Source organism: Megascapheus bottae, chromosome 5, assembly GCF_031878675.1.
Source record: "Megascapheus bottae isolate mThoBot1 chromosome 5, mThoBot2.hap1, whole genome shotgun sequence".
NCBI classification, from domain to species: domain Eukaryota; kingdom Metazoa; phylum Chordata; class Mammalia; order Rodentia; family Geomyidae; genus Megascapheus; species Megascapheus bottae.
In genome coordinates this window covers 20,790,639-20,818,157 of record NC_143513.1, presented here as the reverse complement: position 1 = coordinate 20,818,157, position 27,519 = coordinate 20,790,639, and the positions used below count along the sequence as shown (strand labels likewise).

At 39.1% G+C, this 27,519-nt stretch overlaps 1 protein-coding gene across 5 annotated transcripts in view; it reads right to left on the bottom strand.

Moving 5' to 3' along the window:
• Pals2 (protein associated with LIN7 2, MAGUK p55 family member) overlaps nt 1–26,316 on the bottom strand; it is a 92,520-nt gene extending 66,204 nt beyond the window's left edge. For 2 of the 5 annotated variants that reach the window (XM_090332771.1, XM_090332775.1), the window contains exon 1: nt 6,363–6,467. The gene's annotated coding sequence lies outside the window, so the exon portion shown is untranslated. Of the gene's footprint in view, nt 1–6,362; nt 6,468–25,473; nt 25,538–26,137 lie in introns of those variants that run through there. The other 3 variants (XM_090332772.1, XM_090332773.1, XM_090332774.1) reach the window with 3 other exon arrangements.
• Between the last annotated feature and the right edge of the window lie 1,203 nt (nt 26,317–27,519).

The following is a 27,519-nucleotide window of genomic DNA, read 5'->3' as shown; positions in this document are numbered from 1 at the left end:
TATGGACAGGGAAAAGTATATGGAAAAATTAAATTACTAAATGTGGAGATAAATCCCCCTATGTCTTCTCCCCCATGGCCATCTGAAGCCTTCAGCCTGGTCTTTACCATTCAGGTAAATGTTAAATCTTCTCTAGAGAGTATGGTCCCCAACATGAAGATCAGGTATTACCCCAAAACAATCTTGCTGCAAGATGGTCACAGGAAAGTTCGACATGCAACCCACACCTCCCAACTATTCCCTAACAAGCTGTCCTACTAAGACCAATGAGCTGAATAGCTTGAGACAACAGGCAGTGAAAAAAGAAACTAAAACCAATAAACAGGTAACATGCACTGGGAATAACACTATTCCAGGTGGAGAAAACAGTGATTAAAATTACCAAAGAAGAAGAGCAATCTGTATTCATGAAACTGAAATGTGACTGCACAGGAATGTTTCAAGGGAAATAAGAGCTCTTAGGAAATAAAATTTTGAAATAAGAAACAAAAATTCATTAGAAATTATGGAAAACAAATGTAGAGTAATATGAGAAAAGTAAAAGAGCGTAGAGGGGGAAAAAAAAGTTAGGGGACCTTTACCAGAGGGTAAAGGAATTTTGGGAAAAAAAAGCTCAGACAAAATGGACAGGAAAAGGTTGGCTAAATATTTAACATTTTCCTAAAAGGAAAGCTCTCTAAGTTGTACTTTGAGCACCCAGACAAATAAATGAAAACCGATTCAAATTAAGACTGTATTGTGAAATTTTGGTACACAGGATCAAAATTCAGAGTGGCTTTGAATTGAGAAGGACATCTAACAATTTAAAAAATGTGAAATGCCTTTAAAACACTGACAGCCCATTTTGTTCTGTTTCTGAGACAGTCTCACACCCTAACTCAAGATCATATTGAACCTGTGGTCCTCAGCCACTCAAGGATTAGCATTACAACCAAAAATCCCTACTTTGCCAAGCTGCAACCAAGTGAGGATAGTTAAAAATAATTTTCTGAATTTCCTATAAAGTTTCACAAGATTATATACCACCGATGTTTTCTCAGAAAGACTTTTTAAAAAGGAGAGAAAAAAAGAAAACAACTGCCAGATGCCCATGGCTCAGCCCTGTAATCTTATCCACTAAGGAGGATGAAACCTGGAGGACTGTGGCTTAAAAGTCAGTCAGGGCAGAAAAGTTTGAATTCTATCTCCAATTAACCACAAAAAACCAGACTAGAGACACTGCTCAAGAGACAGAACAAGTGGCACAGTATCACCTCTTGTGAGCAAAAAGTTTAACAAGTGTTCAAGCCCTGGTACTAGCAAAACAAACAAAAAACAAATAAAAAAACACAAAACAACAACAAAAAACACGCTGGTCCCAAAGCATGAAACAAAAGCACAATATAGAGAAGATGCAAACAGGAATGCATTACTATTATTCTGATTCTGAGAATAGAGAATGTACACTAGAGAGCTCCAAAGGAAAAAAAAAACTCCAGAAATGACATCCTCAAAAAAAACAAAGTTGGTCTGACAAAAGGCTAAACATACATAAGTTATATTACAAAATAGGGGTTAAAAGTTTAATTATCAATACTCTATGTGAGAAACTAAACAAATTAATAACTAAGAAAAAGAGAGGAAGCAAGTAGGTAACTAGTTAGTACTAAAGGGTCAGCTAACAAATATTGATCTAACAAAATTACTAATACAGTTATGTTGGAGGGGGTTGACTTATAGTTATACATATATGTAGTACAGGCAGAAAAGAAAGTTTGTCATAACCACATTCCCTAATGGCTAAAAAAAAAAAAACTCAAAAGCCATCAACATTTACTGACATGGAGTTAAAAACCAGGTTAAAAAGTTCAAAGTTGTAACAATAACAAATAAAACCAAATAGCCAGGGCCACACTTGTCTTTCATGTATTAATAGTTTTGAGCTGGGGCTGGAAGTTTGGCCTAGTGGTAGAGTCCTTTGCCTAGCAAGCACAAAGACCTGGGTTCAATTCCTCGGTACCACATACATAGACAAAAAGCTGGAAGTGGTGCTGAGGCTCAAGTAGTAGAGATCTAGCCTTGAGAAAGTCCAAGGACAGTTTTCAGGCCTTGAGCTCAAGCCCAAGACTGGAAAAAAAAAGTAGTTTTGAGTATAAGGAATCATGGGTTCAATCTCTCCTCCACAAAAGAAGCCCTTCTTAAAAAATGTGTAGATATAAAGAATATTTTCAGTTTGTTGAAATTATGGTAATTCTCTACATTTATAAATCCAAAGATTTAATTAACACAAAGGAAACTTTTCAGTCTCATTTAATATTCTACTTATTGCCTGCCATATTTAATTTACTGTCAACCTAAATCTGTTCCTCTGCCTGGCAAACTACCAGCCCCCTTCTAACAAGAAATTGGAGCTAAAAAAATAACTGATCTCTAATCAAACACAATTCAGCATGGAGCCTTTAGTATTATATTGTACTAAATGACAGACTAGTAGAAATTTGAACAATTTACTTTTCCCTTACTCGACACTCAGGTTATTGTTCACTTTTGCTTATACTTCCCTTTACAATGTTAAGACAAACCACTGCAAAAAAAAGCAATATATACTATCAAATGATGTGATTTGATACAGATCATGTACATAGGTATGATGCATGATACATACTGTTACACTATACATAGTATATATAGTAAATGTATAGTATACTATACATACATATAATGATTCACATGATATATACTATCAAATATATAGGTGTGAAACAAATTCTTTTTTCCAAAGTCCAATGCCACTTAGTCATCCCTTCTGGGCAAATGCTCAGGTAAAAAGATCACAACACCCACTGAACCTACCAGGGGGCAGTCAAACACAGTCCAAATATTAGAAAATTGATTCTGTATATCCAGATGGAAACCTTGCACATAACAGCTTTTGCTACTTAACAAAGTCAAAAAAAAAAAAGAGATGCCAGAGAGGTCCTACTTTGGTGAAAATACAGGTCAAGGTCATATCAAATCAAAACACTCACATTATTTTTTATTTTTATCATGTTTCTTACCTGAAAGACTTTCTGGCTATAATAAAGCAATATGTAATTTGTTCCAAATGGTGAAAAAGTTCTCTAAAGAGACGAACTTACACAACCGAACACTCATTGCAAATTCCCCTATGGCAAGTATAAACACAAGAGACAACTGAATATCCTTGCCAGCCTTCATTTCTAGCAGTTAAAATCTCTGCTGGGTCTTATTTTGAAAAACACTGGACACATAAGCTAAAAATATTATTTGTGTATGTTATAAATCTTTTAATGTTACGTACAAATACTGCTCAAAATTCTGCAGAATGTTCCACAAGTTTGGTCCTACAATGATAAATTCCTACTTTAACAGGACTCCTTACATACACTTCGTATGTAGTTTACATGCAGAATTAGCAAGACTTACCCAGTGGCCTGTATATGGTTTGCCTGCAGATATTCAATACAGGCAGCACTGGCCAGATCCTGAAGGCAAAAGCACTTAGCCTTCCCTCTTCTACATCTCCTTCCTCCATTTCAGTGACTTCCTTCATAATCTTATCCTCAAGTGTCTCAAGATTCTCAAACTACCCTGTCCTACAGAAATCAAAATGCAGCACAATCCATACTTGTCCCACCCTGAGCTCTCTCCTAGGGCCTAAAATCATTTAAATCAATTACTCATGAAGTTTTAGAAAAGTTACACTGTCTACAGATTTTGTTAACAGGGAAAGCAAAGGAAAACAGAGGCTATTTTTTGTTTTACTGATGTTTCCCAACACTTGTAAAATACATGACATCTTTAACCCTTTCCTTCAAATTTCAGGAGAAAATAATGCTCGCCCTTTCTTCTTTACCTGTGCAGTATCAGTCCACTGCATGATCCAATTCTTGTAACCTTAATATTTTTCCTTGATTTCATACTTTTTTAAAAAAAAAAAAAGTACCATCTTCAGCCCAAGGCTACCACTCCATCCTTTGAGTCCCAGCAACACTTCCAGTTTTCTGGTGATTAACGAGATGAGTCTTAAGGACTTTTCACTGCCCTGGATGACTTTGGACTGCAATCCTCAGATCTCAGCCTCCAGAATAGCTAGGATTACAGGCATGAGCCACCACGACAGCACTCAGCTCTGCATCTCTGGCTCTATATCTCTATTCTGAAAGATCTGTATTTTGAACTCCATTCCCTTTTGGGGAAATATCCTTACCATCTTTACATAGTTTTACAAAGGTGTTGGCTTTCACCAAAGCAATTTATGAATATAGTACATTTTGAGCAATGTCAGCCCTTCTAACATTCGCACCCACCCCTCTCCTTAATTTTAGGTTATGTATTGATTTTTTTGTCATTTAATGAATCAGTTTATGTGTACTATGCATCTTTTTTTTTTTTTTTTTGCCAGTCCTGGGCTTGAGCTCAGGGCCTGAGCACTGTCCTTGGACTTTCTCAAGGCTAGAGCTCTACCCCTGAGCCTCAGCACCACTTCCGGCTTTTTTGTATGTATGTGGTACCAAGAAATCGAACCCGGGTCTTCGTGCATGCTAGGTAAGCACTTTAACCACTAGGCCAAACTCCCGGCCCTGTACTATGCATCTTATGATGCATCTTAATCTGTGTCACCACTTCTACGTTTTCATCCCTCTTCAACCTACCTCTTCCCTAAACTTTTAGGCTATATACTATACAATACATTCTTACCTACATTCTCCCAGCATCCCCTCTCATTTTTATACCCTTCTTGCTTTTGCTATTTTTTGCTATTTTCTGTTATTTTGTTGGATTATGACTTAAAATAGTACAATTCTTTAAAGACTATTTTTTTGCTGCTCTCTATAGTTAATTCTTTTTTTTTTTTTTTTTTTTTTTTTTGCCAATCCTGGGGCTTGTACTCAGGGCCTGAGCACTGTCCTTGTTTTGTTTTTTTTGCCAGTCCTGGGCTTGGGCTCAGGGCCTGAGCACTGTCCCTGTATTTTTTTTTCTCAAGGCTAGGACTCTACCACTTGAGCCACAGCACCACTTCTGGCTTTTTGCTACATATGTGGTACCGAGGAATCGAACCCAGGTCTTCGTGCATACTAGGCAAGCACTCTACCACTAGGCCAAACTCCCGGCCCTGTTAATTCATTTTTAATCCCTTACCACTACGTTTTTCTTCATATAATTTTATTGTAATTAATAGAAGGGTTACATTATATTTGACAGATAGAAGGTACATTAATTCACATACATTGATATACTTTCTCATGTCTTGGTCCCCATTTCCCTCCCCCCCACCCCTCATCTTGTTTCCCCCCCTTCCCTATCCAATTTCAAATAACCAAATACAAATATATCCAATATATCAGATAACAAGGTAAGATACTGTAACAATATGAGATAATCAAGGAATAGCAAAAGAGATGAGAGATAACATAGTACATTAAGGACAACAATCACTCATTATATAGCTTTTGTTTCTATATCCTAGAGGTCTTTTCATTTAGCGTCATACTATATGGCCTTATGTATCTAGGTTTTGCTCTATTGCAAATCTCTGCTAGAAGAGACCAAGGTTTCTACTGATTATGACAAATGAGGGAAACCACTGAGCCTATCTTCCTTTGAGTCTGGCTTACTTCACTTAATATGATTTTTTTCTAAGTCTTTCCATTTCCTAACAAATGGGGCGATGTCATTCTGACAGCAGCACAGAATTCCACTGTGTACAAATACCACATCTTGTTGATCCACTCATCAACTGAGGGACATCTGGGTTGGTTCCATATCTTTGCTATGGTAAATAGTGCTGCAATGAATATCGTTGTGCTAGTGGATTTAGTCTGTCCTTGTTTCTGGACAATTGGGTAAATGCCTAGTAGTGGAATTGCTGGGTCATAGGGGAGCTCTATGTTTAGTCTTTTGAGGACCTGCCATACTGCTTTCCATAGTACCACCAACTATGTTTACTTGTAGATTTATAGGCATCTTCTCCCTTTCCTTCCCCTTCTCTATAGACTTGCACATACTACACACACATCAACTCACTTCTCTACTTAGCTTGGGGGGGGGGGGTGCGTGCGTGCGTGCGTGTGTGTGTGTGTGTGTGTGTGTGTGTGTAGGTAGGTAAGAGCCCAGGCTTTTTGGATGTTAGGCAAGTACTCATTTCAAAACCACAATCCCAGACCTCTGGAACTTTGAGTAAGATGAGTAAGATCAGGAATTGCCTGACCAATCACATGTCTGGACCTCATCTCTTAAGAACAGAGTATCACTCCATTGGTATCCCCCAGGTTTTCATTCTTCTCTTGAAAGATTTCCTTTACCTCTGGGGCTTCAACTAGTTATACCTGATGAATTCCAAACCTTATTACAGCACTCACTTTTCTCCAACTGCTTTCTGAATGTATTTCCCCTGGGAGGCCCAAAGATACTATTTTCAAAACTATTCACCAAGCCTTCTCCTTCTAATATAGATCCTGCCTCATGAGGATTATGACATCACCATCTTCCCATTCTTTCCAAAAGTTAGAATTACGGCATCATCCATTTTTTTTTTGTCTCTCTGATCATCAGCCATTGAAGTCTCCTCCAGATGTTTATACTGTTTCACAAAAACCAAAAATCCCACAGACTATTCTTTGGTGTAGAGTTTTCTCTTGCATATTTAAAGAGCCTCTGGTCTGGTTGATTACTCAATACCACCAGCAGAGTGAGATTTCCAAAATGTAAATACCTGTGCTTTTCCCTATGATAAAAATCATTTACTAGTTTTCCGTAACATATAAACCCACAATTTTTAAGATGGCAAGAGGGGCCTTTAAATCACCTTTGGTTAACTGTCCAGACCAAACATTCCTACTTACTCCTTACAGGGGCCCTTTTAATTCTACCCACTGGGCCAACTGCTAAGCCTAAAACCATGGCTTCATGCTGCTGGTGCTTCTCCAACTGTTCTGACTGAAGATTTCCCTGACACACTGAGAGATTTAGGCTGTATACACTCACTGGCCTGTATTATATGGTGAGTATTGTATTATTCATGTGCACAGTAGTTTGCTAATTAATCTACTGACCTGAACTTCTTTGTCTATCAAAGCCAGTGCTCATAAAGCTGCTGTGGTCATTTGTGGATCTACACAAAACTGAAAACTTTTGAGTAGACCAATATTTCACAGTCCCAGCTAAGCATGAACAAGAAAACAACGCTGCTCACTTGTTTCAGGTCTCAGAGTGAATACAAATGTCTTTTTCATTCTATTCAGGGTGATGTTTTTATTGTTTGATTTTGCTGTTTAAAATGGACCCCTTTCAATCATACTATTGAAATGCTATCTGGTATTTCTAATACAGAAGGTTGTATCCGTAGGGAGAAAATGTTTACTATATAAGATTCCTTCTACTATGAGTTATAGTGAGTCTGAATATTAGATAATATGGTATCTATGTACAGAAATACACATTAAAACAAGGTTATATATTAATCAGTATTAGAGGTAAAAGAGCTGAAAGAGACAAAAAAAATCAAACCGAAGTTTTAGAAAATGAATAAAGAAATGCGAAAATAAGTGAGCATATTGGGTATCTGGCCAAAAGTAGGCTTGATAATCTGAAAACAATTCTCTTACAAAGCACCAAAATGCTGAAAGTCCAAGGACAATGATGAGGCCCTGAGCTCAAGCCCAGGACTGGTAAAAGAAAAAACAAAAAAAGAAAGAAAGGGGGAAAAAAAACTGGGTTTGTAGAAACAGACAAAACCAAAACCTGAAATCATATTTAGCATGATGGGCCAAGCTCAATAAAGGCAGATGTCATATGTTCTCAATCATATGCAGAATCTAGACCTAAAAAAATTACCATAACATGGTTGGGGGCTAGCTACTTGGCAGACAGAGATTGGGAGAACTAAAGTCCAATTTCGGCTGAGAGAAAAAGTTCACAAGATCCTATCTTAATACAAAAAGTCAGGCAAGGTGCTGTACACCTGTGACCCCAGTTACAGTGGGAAGAATAAATTAAGAGGATATGGTCCAGAGTGGCTTAAGCAAAAAGAACAGGACGAGTCAAGAAACAGAGAAACTGCCTACCATGCTCAAACCCTTGAAATGTAATACACCAAATACACCAAATAACAGTAATATGATTGTAAAAAGGGGTATTTACTGGGCGTGGGTAGATGAGAGTAGAGATGTGGAAAAAAAAAGAGAATGACAGAGGCTGGGAGTTTGTCCTAGTGGTAGAGTGTTTGCCTATCATGCACAAAGACACAGATTCGATTTCTTGGAATTACATACATAGAAAAAAAGCAGGAAGTGGTGCTGAGGCTCAAGTGGTAGAGCTCTAGCCTTGAGAAAGTCCAAGGACAGTGATCATACCCTGAGCTCAAGCTCAGGACTGGCAAAAAAAAAAAAAGAGAATGACATATATCTTTACGTTGTGTGTACATATATATAAATATATTTTTACATATTTCAAATACATATGTATATATATGCATGTATGTATTTGAAAAATAGCATAAGGAAACCAACTAAAACTTAAAAGGATGGGAAGGCAAGATAAGAGATAATAAAAGGGGTAAATTTAATCAAGACATGTACGGAAGTATCACAATGAAATCCTGCTGTATGATTAATTTATATTAATAAAAATAAATACAGGGACTGGAAATGGAGCTGCAGCTCAAGTGATACTATTATAGTCTTGAGCAAAAATAAGCTCAGACACAGTGCCTAGGCCCTGAGTTCAAGCCCCAGGACTGGCAAAAATAAATAAATACAATTTCACTTGTATGTGTTCATAACATTTTGTGTATGGAAAAACTGTAAGAAGGCCAACTGAATTGGTGTTGAGGCAGATACTCATGCCTTTTATCCTATTGAGACATTCACGTATTTCAGGTTTTGTCCAGATGAAGACAACCTGGAAAGGCAATGATATATATGTAATATATCTATGTCATACATATATGTGATCTATATGATATAAATATATTACATATATCTCTACATATTATCTCTCTCTCTCTATATATATATCAATGATATATATGTAATTCTCTCATTGACTACTCTGGCCAAAACATAAAGATTGATTTGGTAACTTTTCTAGGCAATAGCCAAATTTCCCATTCGGATCTATTTTTAGTAAGCAACATATGAATTCATCATAACAGATTTTTTAATTCATAGCATTGTTAACTTTAACTTTCTTTTTAAAGAACCCTATTAAAGTAAACCCCTTACTGTGTAAATATTTTTAAAAAGCACACTTGTATGTCAACGATCAATCAAAGGAAGGGGAATTCAGGTTTTAAATATAGTTCCCTAGTTAGAAAACCTGAAGCAGAAGTTACAATGATCCTGGACAGTAGCTTTCCCAGGTGCCAAAAAAAAAAGGCCTTCGCCAGATCTCTGGAAGAATGTGTGTCTGGATCAGGCAGCACAGAATTCCTGTGAATAAAAACTCAGCCAAACAAGAGAATATAATTCAAAAATCACAAACCACTCAAAAAAGGTGAGGTAACAAAGCACAAGACAGTAAAACTATAATTGACGAGCCAATTGAATATCTTGTAAGACTCCAGGGGTAAGCACAGTTCTTCCAAAAGCAGGCTTTCTCTGGCCTCTCTTGAGAAGTATATGTGAACAAATATTCTTCCTTTATAGTATAGTTGATAGCTATATGTAAAGTCAGACACATAAATGTATTGTTTCTAAGACAGGTATATTAAAAAATTACAATGCCATCCTTTGTCAAGAGGGCATATATGAGGGCATTTTGATTGTTTCAGTGAATGGAAGGTAATAAGGACACTAAAAACTAACAGTATTCAGGACAATCTACACTGTAACTAGAGAATTGCTAGAGACAATGGTCATGACTTGTTGGGAAATACTTCACAAATAAAACTAAATCTAAAACGCTGAAAAATTAATGACATATTGCTAGTGTGTATTAATAAATTAACTCCATGAAAACTAGGAATAGAAACTTTTATACTAGCCGTTCTTTCTTCTATATTAACAATTCTATTATATAACATTAATAGCTCTGAAGTTTAATTTAAAATAAATTGATGATAAGTAACTGGAAGAGTGTGCTTGTCTTACTAATCAAAATATGCTAGGCTGTCTAGAGCACAGAGGATAAAGCAAGGCAACTGACTACCTGGACTTCCTAGGCTCATAGAGCAGTCTCTTCAAATAGTCAAATATTCCTGAGCACTAATGTATGCTCACATTAATATGACCAACATTCATATTCCCAATGGATGACAAAAAAGAAGTGAAGGCGCACAACAATAAACATGCAAATTTCAGTGTCAAGCAGGATGGTGTGTAGTGCTGTTCAAGAGCAAATCACTTAGATTTACCAAAGAAGCAGAGTTTGGATTTGACAGAGGAGACCAACACAAGAAATACATGCACAAATGAAAATGAGTATCAAGATGTAACTAATCTATGTGAGCAGACAAGAAGTGCTACTGAAAGAAAACCCTCACTTATAGAACTGTGCCTCCCAAAGGTGACAAATTTTGCACCTAGATATCAGAATCCTCCACGGCTTCATTACTACATTATGAAGATTCTTCTGCTTTTCCTTCCTATTTCTTTATGCCTCAGACCAGCTAGTTCATATAGGAAGACTGCTTATATTACTAAATTGGACATAGAGTAAGGAAAAAATACTTCTTTAAAACCATCTCTTCCTGTCTATTATGGATACATTCATTCATCTTTTATCTTTATGGTACAATCAGTTATTTTGCTGTTCAACAAAAACAAAAACAAAAAATCCTCACATATAATGTTCATTCTAGAATTTCAATGTTTTACATTTACCATTACAAACCCATTCTATATGCAGCTGTTATGTATGGAGCAATCTTCAAATACAAGCAGAAATGAAACTACCCCAGCAGAAATAACTTAGTCTTTTCATTAAGTTGCTTGTTGTTTAAACTTTTTATACACATTTAAAAAGTGGAATAAATTCAAATGACATAAACAAGACATGCATGCATACACAAATGCACAGACAAGAGAGAATATGAATGAACTTGAGTTCTGGACTCAAGATCTGGTTCAACCCAACCTGGAGCATAAAAGTACTCTTGCAAAACAAAGTACTTAAAGAAATCACATCAAGAGACCTTCAGAATTTAAACATAAAGTGATTGCTTAAGAGCAAAATTAGTGAACTTGAGCACTAGATAAACATAGCAAAGAAAAAGTTACCTTTAGTAAAGGTGGTTAAAAATATTTGAAAATATTTAATCAAAATGTTTTAAAAGATATATCAGAACATGATAAAAATATTCTATTTTAAAAGCTGGTAGAAGGACAGGATTTAAAAAAATAATGCCAATCTCCAAAAATGCCCAGGGATTAACTTGCCTTCTTGTATGTCAGAATGTCTCAATGTAGGCAACACTAACATGTGAGGCCAGGTAACTATGGAGAGGGGGCTGCCTATCAATTATTTAATAACACTCTGGCCTCTACTTATTAGATATCAGTAGCACCTTCCACAGTGAGTTGTAAAAGCCAAAGTTTCTCCTATCACTGCAATGACCAATCAAACAAATGTTTTGTTTTGCTCCCATTAAGACCACGCTACTTTTCTTGCTCATATAGTTTAAATGTTACATAATCATTGGAATTTCTAGAGACAAGATGTATTTGTTATACTGTTCTTTTATGAAATTAGGGAAAAGATGTCAGAGAGGAAAACTTGCAATCAAAATCAAAACTTTCTCACAATAAAAATCAACCCAGATGCCAGAGGCTCACACCCATCATCCTAGCAACTCAACATAGGATCTGGAGGATCAAGTTCAAAGCTAGTAGAAGTCAACAAGAATAATCAAAATAACCTGAGTCATAACTTGAGCCAGAGTCATGGTTCAAGTGTTAGAGCACCAGCTGAGTAAGCAACAAACAGAACAAGCCTAAGGCCTTGAGTTCAAAACAAAAGCAGGGGGAGGGAGGATCAAGCCACATACAAGCCACAATAGCAAATATTGTAAAGCACAGTTCAGACATCTGAATTGCTTTTTTAAAATGTTATAATATTCTCACCATAACTATTACTATTAGTATCTTAGTTTTTTTGGTTTTGTTTTTGTTTTTTGTATGTATGTGGTACCAAGGAATCAAACCTGGGTCTTTGTGCATGCTAGGCAAGCACTTTAACCACTAGGCCAAACTCCCAGCCCGTATCCTTAGTTTTTTAAATTCCCCCTTTTTTTCTTTTGCCAGTCCTGGGCTTGAGCACTGTTCTTGGGCTTTTCTCAAGGCTAGCACTCTGCCACTTGAGCCATAGCACCACTTCCAGCTTTTTTCTATGTATGTGGTACCGAGGAATGGAACCTGGGTCTTCATGCATGTTAGGCAGGCACTCTACCACTAGGCCAAACTCCGGGCCCAGTTCTGCTACCTTTTCCATTTCCTTATATTACAAAACTCACATGGCTCATTCATCATCATATCTAAGTAGGTGGTCTCAAAAGGACTGTTCCATTCTGTGATAATAAAGGAGTCAATTGTATTGAGAACAACCTGCTAAAATCTAAGACATAGTAACAACTTATTTTTTTAATGAGGTCTAAGGTATAGTAGCTTAGAGTTAACTAACATGCCTTACATATGCAAGCATTCTATGATTAGCAATATATACATACATACATACAGCCTTAATGAAACTTTGGGAGATGATGGTGAATTTCCAGTGTCATATTCAGCTGTGACTCTCCACTCTCCACCACTCTAAGACTTTCTTGTTATTTATCATTAACATAACACTCAAGTCTATTCCAGTCTTCTTTTTCACCATAATACATAAAAGCATAGAGCTATCCAGAACATGATACAAATATTTCAAGGAATGTTACATTAGAAGAAAATGTTTGGTTTTCTACCATCTGGTAATGCTTAAATTTCTCTTCTTAAAATCTATCTTTCCATCTACTTAATGTTAACTTACTTTTCTTTAATGTAATCTCTCTAACAGCGACATCAGGTGTTTTTAGTTCTTATCTGTGCAACCACATATCTCATCCCCACTCCAACCGGGTGTTTTTAGTTCTTATCTGCACAACCACATATCTCATCCCCACTCAAGTTACTATCCCATTCATTCAACACTTTATTTTCCCTTTGGCTATTTAAAACCTAACCAGTTTATGATCCATCCCTTGGGTCAGAAGTCAGTTTTAGAGTTAAATGAGTCTTCAAATCCACCTCAAAATCAATTTAATCGGCCGGGAGTTTGGCCTAGCGGTAAAAGTGCTTGCTTAACTTGCAGGAAGACCCAAGTTCGATTCCTGGGTACCACATTCATAGAAAAAAGCCAGAAGTGGTGCTGAGGCTCAAGTGGTAGAGTGCTAAGCCTTGAGAAAGTCCAAGGACAGGGCTCAGGCCCTGAGCTCAAGCCTAGGAGTTGCCCCCCCCTCCCCCCCAAAAAAAATTTTTTTAAAAATGAATTTAATCAACTGAGTAGGGAAGTCTCTGGATGGGTGAGAATTTCTTTTTCTGAACACTTTTAGAATTTAAAGTCTGCTACTGACAGTACAATACTATTTACATAATATATTGTGTTCTTCCCTCACGTTTAATAAAAAATGTATAAGCATAGCCTATGTTCACAGAATAATGCTTGGATGAAGGAAACAAAGACATAGTTTCTTCCTTCTCTCAAATTAGCTACACAAAAGAATACTTTTTGATATATACATTTAAAAAATTTCCAGAATATGTGCATATTTACCTTTACATTTACTGATATTTTGTCCTTGAAAAGTAACGAATTCTAAGCTATTCTTTGGGGACTTTGGGAAAGGAGAAAAATCTGGGTTTAGATGGTAAAATAGAAGGAAAAGAAGAAATGGAGTAATAGAGTGGTAGGTAATCACAGTGAACACTTGACAAGAAAACAGACACAGAGACAAAGCCAATTTGTAGCTTCAACCAAGAATTGCAGAGTCTGTTGGGAAGGAAAGAATGAAAGCAACAGAGAGCCAAGTAAATGTTTTGTGTTATGTTCTGATGAATACTGGCATTAAATTATCATGAGTGAAAATGAACTATACTTACTTGGCTGCAACAAGCCAAGGGAGATAAATTAAGGTTACTAAACGCTTATTTTTAAATCTTAAGCACCCAAGTTATACTACATACAGCACAGAAGTTAGAATTAGAAAAGTCAGGGACAGTAACTTCAAAGGAAAACGTACCCTGATAGGATTTATGAGGTGTTTTAGTTTGTTTTATTGGTTGGGATCCAGACTGGAAACTCTCAAAAGCGTCTTTCAACAACAACAAAAAGTAGCGACACATGGAAAATAATTGAATACCATGAAATGTCAATAATCTGATCTAATGATTAGTATTTTCACTGGATGAACATTAAAATTTAATAAGGAATTTTATAAATTCACAATTTCACATCTCTTAATTTTATTTATGCTCTAGTCTTAAATTTCTCAATTTGTTTACCTTGAGGTTTTCCCAAATTTAATTCTAAGGCTTTATGAGGGCATACTGTGGCCACTTTGTCTCCCTAAACCTTCTTAAATATGTTTTTTTGCTGTTGTTGTCTTTGCCAGTCCTGGAGGAGCCTGAACTCAACTCAGGGCCTGAGCACTGTCCTTGAGCTTTCTCAAGGCCAGAGCTCTACCACTTGAGCCACTGTACCATTTCCAACTTTTACTATGTATGTGGTACCAAGGAATCGAACCTAGGTCTTCGTGGATGCTAGGCAAGCACTCTACCACTAGGCCAAACTCCCAGCCCAACCTTCTTAAATATGTTTTAAATGCTTTTCATGTATTTTCCTTCTAAAAGATTAGTCATTTAAAATGAGAAAATAAAAATAATTTGAATCATTAATAGAAAAATATGTATAATCATTTTTTAAAGTAAACAACTTCAATGCTTTCAACCTTTTCACTCAGTTACCTAAATTTCTTATTTTGAAGATTCACCTAGAAAAATATTAAAAGAAATTCAAACACTGATTTTTTTTCATGTAAATTTTAATTTTTCATAGAAAGTTTATAGAAAATACACAGACACTAAGTAGCAAAATAAAATGGAAGAGAATTCACTTGACAGCCATTATATACATAAGTGCTAAAGAATTTAAATTATATGACAATGTACCACTTATGGTCATAAATTACTTATGGTCATATTAGAAGTACATTATTAGAAGTATAGTCATTTTCTTTAATCAAAATAAAATGTTACTATGAAAAGCTAACTTCTGTAGAATTTTCAAGGCAAATAAACCAAGATTGTGTCTACCGTATAAAATTACAAGTGGAAAAAAATCTTTGCAGTTATCTAGGCCACTTTGCCATCAAACATTTCATTTGTCTTTGTAAACACATCAAAAGGTGATATAAAAATAAGACCTTAGCTTTAGTCAGCAGTACATAGTTTACTGAACTATATTAAAAATATAACTAATAGTTAAGACTCTCATCTCACAATATAGGAAAAAAGAAAGCTAGAGATCAAAGGCAATTACAAAACATGTTTATCCAATGTCTATTAGCCACTGTATATATAATACCAGACTAGACAGTAAGACATTTAGTGACTATCTACGATGTACCAGCCTCTGTGCTACAGTTTATTTGCATTATCCAGTTAAAATAATAGCTAGGCATGGTGGCACATACCAGTGATCCTAGAATTCATGAGAGACTGAGGTAGGAGTACTGCCAATTTGAGGCCAGGCTACCCTACAGAGTGAAACCTTGTCTCAAAAATCAACAACCCTATACAATAAATAGAACTCTTATTTTGGAAAGGAAGTACACTGATGTTAGCTGAAACTCCAAGCACCTCTACCAGTTATGTACTGTGAACAACATAAACAAGCTAGAACTCAGACCCCCCCCCCCCAAAAAAAAGAGGCTATCACGCAAGACTCTTGACTGTTGTGAATGCTGAGAAACAAAAGAATAAGATATGGTACTTAATTTTAATGACCTGTATGAGAACCTACATAACTTGAGGGTAAGGATGGGAGAAAGAAAAGTAGGAGAAGGGGTGACATTGTCCTGTACTTATTACCTGACTTACAGAATTATAACCTCTTTGTACAACTATTTAATAACAATTTTTTAAAAAGATCCTATGAAATTATTTTGATAGCAAATAATATCTACCACAATTAATGAAAAATCAATGTTTCTTTTAGCAGGAAAGTAACAAGCATTAAGCTGTTAATATTGATATAGTTAATATCCTGAAATTTATAAACTTATTTTAGTACTAAGCAAACTGTAGTAGCCTTGGCTCTCTCCATATTTCCAGGCTACAAGTCATAATAAAAAAGTTTCAGCTGAAGGTAATACTCCAAGTCATGAGAGAGCTAATTTTGGGTACAAAACAGGATTATAATATATATATATGTATATATAGTATATATACAGTATATATACTAGATATACTATATATTTATAATACTTGATATAAGACAGATTTTTTATTTTCTTTCTTTGAAAGCTGTTTAATGACTTGGAAAGAATCAAAGACGCACAAGTGACAAAATAAAACAAGTTAAACTGCTTTATAATTAAAGGTGGGCAGGACAAGTATAGACAATTGAGTCATAAAACACAAGTGAAGATACTATACTCATATTACTTCAAATCTCAAAGCTAGTTATCAGCAATAATGTACTACTTAAAAATCGTAAGTCTGAAAACTCCAGGCAAAAGATACATTATCAACTCAAGAAAAGACTGACCTATAAGTGCACATACATATCTTAAAGTAATAATATAAGTTAACCTACCTGTGACTTTTATATAGCTTCGCTTAAATCAATTTCAAACAGCCAAAAACTACTACCAGTCCTGACCAAATCAAATTACAGGTTTTTATTCATGATGTATGTGAACACAATTTCTGGACTACTTTAAAAGCCTATTGGCAATAGCTATCTTTACAACAGTGTTCTTTAGCCTCAGCACTACTGATGTTTTCTGGGAAAATGTATATATCCCCATACTGGAATTTGAATTTAGGGCATTGAGCTTGTTAGGCAGGTGCTCTACCACAGATACCAGCAGCGACTTTCAGTTGTGACAACCACATGCTCTTAGGGGAGGGGGTTGGCAAAATCTTCTTTTGGTTAAGAGACAGGAGTGAGATGGAATGAAAACATTTCCATCAATCTCCTTTTTATTCTGCGCCATCTCAAACCATCATTGTGAAAGGCTGAATAAGGGCTGCACAAAGAAATCTATCTTAATATCTCCAACCTATGGATGTTTCCTCATTAGGAAAGGGGGTTTAGTAGATGTAATTAAGTTAAAGCTATTGTGTTGGGGAGATATGAGACTAACAGGCATAGAGAGAGGGGTAGACATAGACAGAGAAAGGATAAAAACAGCTGATTTGAAATTCTGGCCTTTAAGAATGGATGGATACAACTACAAGCCAAGGGATGGCAACAACGACCAGAAACTCCAAAAGCAGCAAAAATATTCTCTACTATATCCAACCTTGATTTTGGCCTATGATGCCAATCTTAGATTATCTGGGTTCAAAATTGCCAAAGAATTAATATCCATATGGACCATTTCGTGTACCCACAGGATACTAACAGAATCTTTCTTTTTTTCTTTCTGGAATTGCAGCTTGAATTTTGGACTGGGCACTGTCCCTGGGCTCCTTCTGCTCAAGGCTAGCACTCTATTACTTGAGCCACAGCATCATTTTTGGCTTTTTCTGTGATATTGGAATCTCATGGACATTCCTGCTCAGAATGGCTTTGAATTGTGAGCCTCAGATCTCTGTCTCCTGGGTAGCTAGAATTACAGGCATGAGCCACCAATACTCAGCTGTGTGCGTGTGTGTGTACACACACATACATTTTTTAAATTTTTTTGTTGGTCATGGGGCTTGAACTCAGGTACTGGGTGCTGTTTCTGAGCTCCTTTTGCTCAAGGCTACTGCTCTACCACACTGAGCTACAGTTCCACTTACAGAATCTCGTAAGGATTTGAAAGATCTGATTTTAAATCCACAATGAACAATTGAAATAAAGTGTGGAGAACATTTAGCATAGATCCTGAGCCCTACTGAACAAGAAGAAAAAAAGTAATATTCAAATAGTAAAACTGGACATGCATGTTTAAAGATGCTAAGAATGAAAGCACATACTGTATCATCTACTCATGATTACTATACTTGTCAGATACATAGTGTTATATTATAATTTGTCCTGTATTGAGGAGATAAATTGTGGATGCGGCCAATGATGGCTTCTTGGACAAAGAGAGCCCGAGCATGATTAAAAAAAAAAAAAAAAAAAAAGAAGAGGGCCAGGAGTTTAGCCTAATGGTAGAGTGCTTGCCTAGCATGCATGAAGCCCTGAATTCGATTCCTTGGTACCACATACATAGAAAAAAAAAGCCGAAGTGGTGCTGAGGCTCAACTGGTAAAGCTCTAGCCTTAACAAAGTCCAAGGACCGTGCTCAGGTCCTGAGCTCAAGCCCAGGACTGGCTAAATAAATAAATGCAGAAAACAAACACATAAATGAGTACTGGGGGGGGAGGGGAAGCCAACTTAAAACAACAGAAAAAGAAAGAAAGAAGGCAAAGGGAGGAAAACAAAACAATGGAAACCACTGAGATACTTACAGAGGCAATGACCTGGCTAGTGCTGACATTAGGTAGGACAGATCAAGTCCTCAGGGTATGATGATCTGAATGGCATAGGGCCCTAAAGCTATGTTGAATGATCAGGTTGTTGAATAGAACATTCCCTAGCATGTATTATTTTACACTCTAGTGGTTCTTGAGGACTTTTAATAATGTAAACAATGTTCCTGCCTTATATCACACCTAGGGAAGTTAGAATCCTTCAGAGGATTGTTTTGCTGCTCATTTGTTTTAATAAATATTCTAAACGCATCAAGTGAAATTCCAAATCATTTTTAGAAAAGATTTCTTCTAATAGCATAAAGCTATGAACTGGATCTATGAAACTCAAAAATTAAGTTCCTTCAACTCAATCTTAGTGCTACTAAGTAGGTAAAAAAGAAAAAATCCTAGGCTCTAGGAAGGATACAAAGTTTGTGAAAAGTCTTAGTGATTCAGAAACAACAGAGGCTGGAGGTGTGGCTCAGTTGTAGGGTAAGCCTAGATTCAAGCAGCACCAAAACAAAAGAACAAAAAACACTCCCCCTTTAGCTAGGTGCTCCTGTAATCCTAGCTACTTAGGAGGCTGAGATCTGAGGATCTAAGTTCAAAGCCACTAAAGTCTGTGAGACTCTTATTTCCAGTTAACCACTAGAAAACCAGAAGTGTTGCTGTGGTTCAAGGTAGTCTTTGAGATGAAAAGCTCAGGGACAAAGCCCAAGCCCACAGTTCAAGTTCCACAACCTACAAAAAACAAAAAAAAAGCAAAAACACTCCCTGCCTTCCCAAGACAGTAGAAACAACTTCACAAGTACTAGGATAGAAGAAAGGAAACTTGTGAAGGTGAAGAGAGAATAGGATCTTAAAAAGAACCTCTCCGGGGGCCTAGTAGTAGAGTGCTTGCCTAGCATGCACAGAAGACCTGGGTTTGATTCCTGGGTACCACATACATAGAAAAAAGGTGGAAGTGGTGCTGAGGCTCAAGTAGTAGAGCTCTAGCCTTGAGAAAGTCCAAGGACAGTGCCCAGGCCCTGAGCTCAAGCCCAGAACTGGCCAAAAAAAAGAACCTCTTTGGGGTAGGGAGGGAAAAGGGGAAGGCCTGTTGGTTTAGTTTTAATAAGTAAAGCCAAAACACAGCAATGTAAGTGGTCATATAAACAACTTGTCCACTAGCTGTTTACTCTCCCACAAACATCCACACATCAACTTGGGCATATGTCCACTCCTTTATCTGTTTAACTTCATGCTCTTCCAAAATGTCAAACATGTGTCACATTCTATTGATTTATCTTTCCATCCACAATGTTAGAACATTTGCTAACCTCTATCCTCTCTAAAACTATGATCAAATTTTTTTTTTGATCTACAGCTGATAGATAAAAATGGCCCATGGTTTTAATGTGAGGTTGAAAGTCTTAATATTTGCATAAAAACAATTTGGATTCATATGCCCATTGTTTCTTTGTTTTGTTCAGATGGGGCCACACAGTCTGGCCTTAATTCGAAATCCTGGTGGCTCTTAGCTTTTTGAGGGATGGATTTACAAAGACAAGCCACCACACTCAGCTTGTATTTACTCTTCTGAGAATTATCTGCTCATAATCTTAACTCCCTAGATGGCTGGTCTTTCTCTTATTAGTTTGTAGGTATTCATTACATATTATATTCTTTGTATAATAAAAATTAGTCTTTTCTCTGTAATACAAACTGCAAATAGTTTCTCTTTTCTCCGTTATCACCGCACTTTTTTTGTTGTTGTTTCTTTCTTTCACGTATATATACTGTACTTTCCTTAGCCAAATGGCAAGTTATTCCCTTAAAAGACAATTCTTTCTTACATCCCCAGTAGAATGTTTTGCGGATCTTTAAAGATCAAATAAAAAAGAGGAAGACAAGTGTTTTGAGGACTATAACCATTAATAATCACAATTATCCCATTACATACAGCTATAATGATCACAACCAAATCATAACAATATACTGCAATATAGTTTGTGAATCTGGGAAGAAACGAGCAATAGATGATTATCTCTAGCTATCTGAACTTTGTACCATCAAACTTCAGGATGTGTCTGGCAGCCATGTTTCCATTAAAGGAATAGGAAATTGTCCTTGGTGGCCAAAGAAGGAATAAAGAGGATGTAGTGTGCCCTGCTGGCCTGGAGCTTCAGGCCCAGCATTGTTTCCATAAGACATTTCTTGCATCTTAACGATAAACTCCCCCTGGTGTGTATGTATGTATATATATGTGCATATAAATATGCATATAAATATATGCACATATAAATATATGTGCATATAAATATGTGTGTGTGTGTGTGTGTATAAATCAGTTAGCAAGGACTTTTATTACTGATGGCCAAGCCAGCACACTACTACATTCGTTTTCTACTCACATCACTTTATAAAGGAGTACTTCAACATCAAATCCTCAGGAAGATCATAACTTCAGATTTTTACAAAGGATTATCTATGTGATGACAGTGGTACTCTAGGAAGTGGTCTAAATCCTGCCTTATGAAGAAAGCATGTACATAATACAAAAATGTAATTTCATAAAGTGAGATAGTTTGTAGAAAAATTTTAGCAGAAAGTGGTTAATGACTGATAAGGTTATGTCATTTTGAAAGGGTGATTAAATGGTAAAGCTCTTTTGAAAAGATATGATTTGAAATGAAATATAAAATGATGAAAGCAAGCCAATCATGCAATAATGTCAGAAGACTATCAGAGCAGTGTGTGAAACCCAGTCAGGTAAAACAACAGCATTAACAAGGAACAAGTACTGTAATGCTGATAGACTATATCAGGGTGAATAGATAAAGAAGCAACAGATCTGAAAGGAAAAGAAGGAAATTGACAAGGTGAGTAGGCATCCATTCCTAAGTAAGTGGTTTTATATATATATATATATATATATATATATATATAAATATATATATACTATATGCATATATATTTGAAAATAGCCTTAAAAATACCTCCCCCAAGGTAAAATTCATTGTAATATCTTTCTCATTTGTCTTGACATGCTGTTGGCTCACACCTGTAATTCTAGCTACTCAGGCGGCTGAGATCTGAGTATCAAGGTTCAAAGCCAGTCCTAGCAGAAAAATCCATGTGAGACTCCTATCTCCGGTTAACCCACACAAAAACCAGAAGTAGAGCTATGGCTCAAAGTGATAGACCACTAGCCTTGAACAAAAGAGTTCAAGGACAGCACCCAGGCCCTAGTTAAACTGAAAAAAAGAGAGAAATTTTATTGTCCCCAAGTATTTAAAATAATGTCGAAGTTATCCCGGAATGATCATATTAGTAAGCAGAAAGTATCTCTTCTGGTATATTTTAAAAATAAAAGTCAAGGGGCCGGGAGTTTGGCCTAGTTGTAGAGTGCTTGCCTAGCATGCACAGAGACTAGAGTTCAATTCCTTGGTACCACATACATAGAAAAAGCAAGAAGTAGTGCTGGGGCTCAGGTGGTAGAGCACTAGCCTTGAGGAAAGCCCTACGACAGTGCTCAGGCCCTGAGTTCAGACCCCAGGACTCGCAAATATAAATAAATAAATAAATGTATGTCAACAAATGTAACTGTAACCTATACATCACCCTGATATAAAATTGAAAAAGAAAAAAAGTCAAACATATTGCTTCATTTTCATGTTTATGCTGAGATCCAGAGGATCATGGTATGAAGCTAGCCAAGACAAAAGATTATCAAGACTTCCATTCACAAAATGTCTAGGTAAAGTGGCAAATGTCTGTCAGCCCAGCTACTCAGGATGCTGGGGAGATGGAAGTTGCAAGCTGAGATCTGAGGACAGGGGTTCAAAGCCAGGACAGGCAGAAAAAAAAAAAATTTGTGAGACTCCACCTCCAATTAGAAAATAAAAACAAGCTTGTGATCTGGCTCAAGGGAGAATACCAGCTGTGAGCTAAAAACACCGAGATGAAAAGTACTAACAAAGTCAACCAACCAATTAAGCAAGTAAAAAGGGCTACAGCTGTGGCACAGAGGTAACGTGCCCATCTAACAAACACAAAGTTTTGAGTTCAAATCCTAGTTCTGATTGGGGAGGGGAGAGGGTAGAAGTGAGGGGAGGAGAGGTTTAGGACCAAAAGTAAAATCACCTTAGAGAAAAATAACCTAGAATACTACTACTACTCCCATACTCTTGATTTTTGTCTTTTATTCTGTGAATGAATTGACTAGGATGAAAATTATAGAAAAGTCTGAGCGATTCAATCACAATTAAGGAAGATCAAACTCCACTGCAAATGCAATATCCTTTGTTTATTGCGTTCTCCATTACCGGACTGGGCATTAAGGAGGTTAAATATTGTCAACAGCAGTTCATAAAAAGAGGTACTTTCTGAGTAGGGTGTGTTATAGACAGAAGTCATAAAGTACCTTGATCAAGACCGGTTCTAAGTGCACACATTCATCCCCAACATTTTAGCAAAGTGCTAGGAATGATTATCAGCTAATATATGCAGAGGGACCTGGTCAATCTAAGATGCAAAGTCTCCCCCAAGTGGTCACACACAAATGACAGAAGTGTAGGAAAGTCACTGCAGTGTTGACTGACTAAAAAATATTTGAAACAAAATTCATCTCTATAAAAAACAAAAAAAATTTAATAAACAGCATTAGACATAAAATCTTCACTACTGGAATCATGCTAGTCAAAATCTGCCATTCTATTTGCTCTCAGGGTGGATGCAGTGCTGACAAATGTGAACACTACTTCTGGAAAGAAAGAACATGCAGGTAAGACAAAAACTGATGACTGCTCTAGTAACAACTTCGGGATAACTGACAATACAACCACGTAGCCCAGTACTTATCAAACAAGGTGTTCGTTTTTTCCTGAAATAAATACCAGCACATCCTCTGCAGATTAGCTACACTTATCTGAAGCAGAGTTCTGATACAAATTTAGTTCTTTAGCAAATGAATTTTTTTTTTTTGCCAGTGTTGGGGCTTGAACTCAGGGCCTGGGCACTGTCCTTGGGCTTTCTCCAGGCTAGAGCTCTACTACTTGAGCCACAGCACTATTTCTGACTTTTTCTGTGTATGTGGTACTAAGGAATTGAACCTGGGTATTTGTGCATGCTAGGCAAGCAATCTACCACTAAGCCAAACTCTCCGCCCTCAAATGAAGTATTTTTTGAAGGGAAATTTATTAGTGTTACATAATGTACAATTTACAAAATTCTCCTTAAGTATATTACTGTAACCAATGTAAAATATATGAATGGGTCCTCTTTGTCTCTTATTTTCTTGGTGTTGTTTTATATCAGGTAGTCTTTGATGAGATGAACTTGGTAATAATTTGAAACTCTCATCCATAATTTACTGATGCTACTTGTCCAATATGTGGGAGGTGTTAAACAAACATGTCTTCAATATCACTCATTATTCCGGTGGTAAAGAGGAAAAAGGAGTGGTAATTTTTCAAATAAGCAACTTCATTTTAAAACATTCTTTTAAAAAAGGGCAACATGGAGTCATTTGACTCCCCTCCTCCCCCCAAGCTGAGGGAGAGAGAGAAGGGAAAGAGCAGGCTTAGCAGTCTTCGGGAACAATTCTGGTCCGAAATGAGGCTCAGAAAAAGAAAGTAACATAAATGTTCCTTCAAATGTTTTAGAAAAATTGTTCATTTTTGAAAATCTAACCGTTGCCCTAAAGGGAGGGAGGGACAGAGATGCAGATGTTGAAACTGTATTACATGGAACAACCAGAGTTGCTTAAACACCATTTTTTCCCCCAGTGTTGATTTCAACTTAAATGTCAAATAGTTCACAGCTAAATATGCCAGGTAGAAAAAAAGATTCAGTAGCCTCATTAAAAACAAACAAACAAAAAAAAACACTTGTTCCATAGAATGTACTCTCTATAGGATAAAACAGAACAAGTACTTTTGTATTATATAACAGTCTAGAATTAAAAAAAAATTACGGGCCTCATAGAGAAGTAACACATCCTATAAACATGTATTTAGACAAATATTTAAATATATGATGGAGTCAAGTACAAATGCGCCTCAGAACGACCTAACCCACAGAAATTCTTTGTTTACATTAACGAGATCTCTAAAGACAAAATGATAATAATCAGGCCATAATCATGCCTGGGCAGCTTGTCATAGTTCCACAGCAGACACCTCAAGTCCCAGTTACATCTATATGACAAACTATCAGCGTTCATAAGTGTATCTCGCACCCCCAGACATACATTAGATCATGTATTTCCCAATGACCAAGATTTCACGGGTAGAAATGGCTGTTAAATCATACTCCAGTCGAAGAGCCTTTTTAATGCACCCCAAAAATATTCTCGGCTTTACCACAAGGAGAGCATTTCAGGAAGCGTAAAGTAAAATTCCAACAATTCCCAGAGGCGCAGGGAAAGGGAGAGATCTGGCTAGTTTCTGACCTTAACCAGCTGTCTGTAAGTAACACAGAGAATTACTTATGAGCATCTTCTTAAGTAATTACTTTGAGCTTCCCAGTCAGTGCTCAATTCTCTTCCTCGCCCCCCTCCCCCACTACACAAATGCACGCCCCAGCTGACGGAAGTCTAATAGATGTAATCAGGAGACCTAAATCCCCAGAGCTAGGAGGATTGAGAATAAACTCCCAATAAAGTGTTAAAAAGTCTTGGAGGAAAAAAAAAATACACCAACTAATCCACATGCTGTCATCACACGGTCGGATCCCTCAATCTACTCCCTCTCGGCTCTCCACCCTGCAAAAAAAAAGGGGGGGGAAGCTTGGGGGGAAAAGAAGATTAATATCTTAGCACCTTTCCGGCACCGGGTTAAAGTACCTGGGCTCGGAGTGCACGTATTTCCCTACCGTGGCCCCCACAGCAGCCTGTGCGCCGCCCACCACCACTTTGGCCAAGACTGGAACCTCGAGCCTCGGAAGTAGCAGCCAGGAGTTGCCGAAAGCAGCCACCCCCACCACGTCCGAGCTCGCCGGGAGGCTGAGCCGGAGAGATCGCCCCCTCCCAGGACCGACCCGGAGGTGTCAGCCACCGCCGTGCCGCCCTCGGCGCGCCTCCCCATTCACGCTTCCACGCGGCTCCCACCGCAGAGGGCGTCGGCGTCCCGGCTCCGACCCTCGAGGGGGCCCCCGAGCGTCGGCCCGCAGCCCCGGCCGGGGCCGCGCCGGGAAGCGCGTGGAGAGCGCAGGGCGCGGCGCGGCTGCCGAACAGCAAGGGCCGGACACGTTGCCGCGCGTCGGCCCGCCAGCCCGGCTAGCACGCAGCCTGCGACCGAGGGGGAGCCCCGGCGGAGCGCTCCCCGGGCCAGGCTCAGGGCAGCCGGAACCCTCGCCGCCCCGGCCCGCGGAAGCCCAGGTGCCGAGGGGCGGGGCTGCCCGGGGTCCCCGCGTGGCGCGCCGCGACGAGCAACAGGGCGCCCCCCCGGCCGGGCAGCCGGCGCGCGGCCAGACCGTTACCCGAGCGGCGTGGGGCGCCGGCAACTCACCGGCTCGCACCTCGACCGCCTCCGCGCCGCCGCCGCTCCGCTCCGCCCGCCGCCGCCGCCGCCGCTGCTTTCCCTCAGCCGCAGGCGCCGCCGAGCAGCCCCATCTACAAACTCGGGGCTCGTAGTTGGGAATTGGAAATGCGTCCTGGGTGCCCGCCTTCCTCTCCCTCCGCCCCCTTCCGCGCTCCCCACTCCGCCCCGGCTCCGGTGGCCGCTGCCGCCGCCGCCGCCGCCGCCGCCGCCGCCGCCGCCGCCGCCGCCGCCACCGCGCGCGCGGGCAGCCTCCCCTCAGCTTTTCTCTTCCTCCTCCTCCTCCCGCCGCCGCCGGGGCGCGCGCCCTCCCGGCCTCGCGCGTGCGCCGGACGCCAGCGAGCGCGCGCCCGGGCGCGAGGAGGCGCCGCGGCCGCCGCTCCGAAGCCGGGCCCCGCCCCTCGGGCCGGCACCCGGCGCCCAGGTAGGGCCCCCGGCGAGCCCAGCGCCCGACTGCCCGCTCGGCCCGCACCGCCCGCACCGGACCTCTCCGGCCCGCGGGGCTCCCTCACTCGCCGCGGGGCTGCCGCCACGCCGAGCCGCGCCCCGTGGGAGGGACCCGGCCCATGCGGGCTCTTTCAGACGAAATAGCGGCTGTCACTCCGCGTTTTCTGATGGGCACAGACAGTCCACCCCGCGGCAGAGGAGCCTGCGAGTCCTTCCTGAGAGTTTACAGTCAAACGACCCGCTCGGGCGGTGCCACAAAGGAGAAACAGACCTCGAGGAAAACACGCCTCTGGACGATCTCCTCCCCTTCCCCTTCCCCTCACGGTGGGTGTCTGGCCGGTCCGGCAGCCGCGCTGACTCGTCCTTCATGAATTTTCTCCCAAAGGCCCGACCCCCGAGTGTGATTCGCACCCGAAGAAATGGACGGACACTGGCTCTTTTTATAGCACCCTGGCTCCGTGGAACCCTTGGAGTCGCCTTTGCCAGACACTCCCTGGACCCAGCGGTTCAGCTCCTCCCAAACATCTGGCCTGCCCAGACCTTGCAGCCAGGCGTCCTCTCGCCATCCTCTCGGCGGCGGCGCGGAGTGTGGTGAACTGGGATGAGTGTCCGGTGTGCAGATGACACATTTTGACAGTAGTGCAGATTTAATTCTTCAGTTGAAAGGAAATGAGCGATGCAGTCAGTGCAGCAGAGGCGTCTGGTTAGAAAACCACAGCCAAGGCACTCAGGGAACTTCCCAACCCCCTTTAAAGGTCACTGTGAACCCCTGGACTTGTGATGGGGGCTTTTGCAGAAGCTGTCATGTTCTTCCTGAAGTTGAAAGAAAGAAAGAAAAAAAAAAAAAACCAAACCTATTAAGATGTTTCAATGGAAGCCCGTATTTACTGCAGTCCTTTCAAACC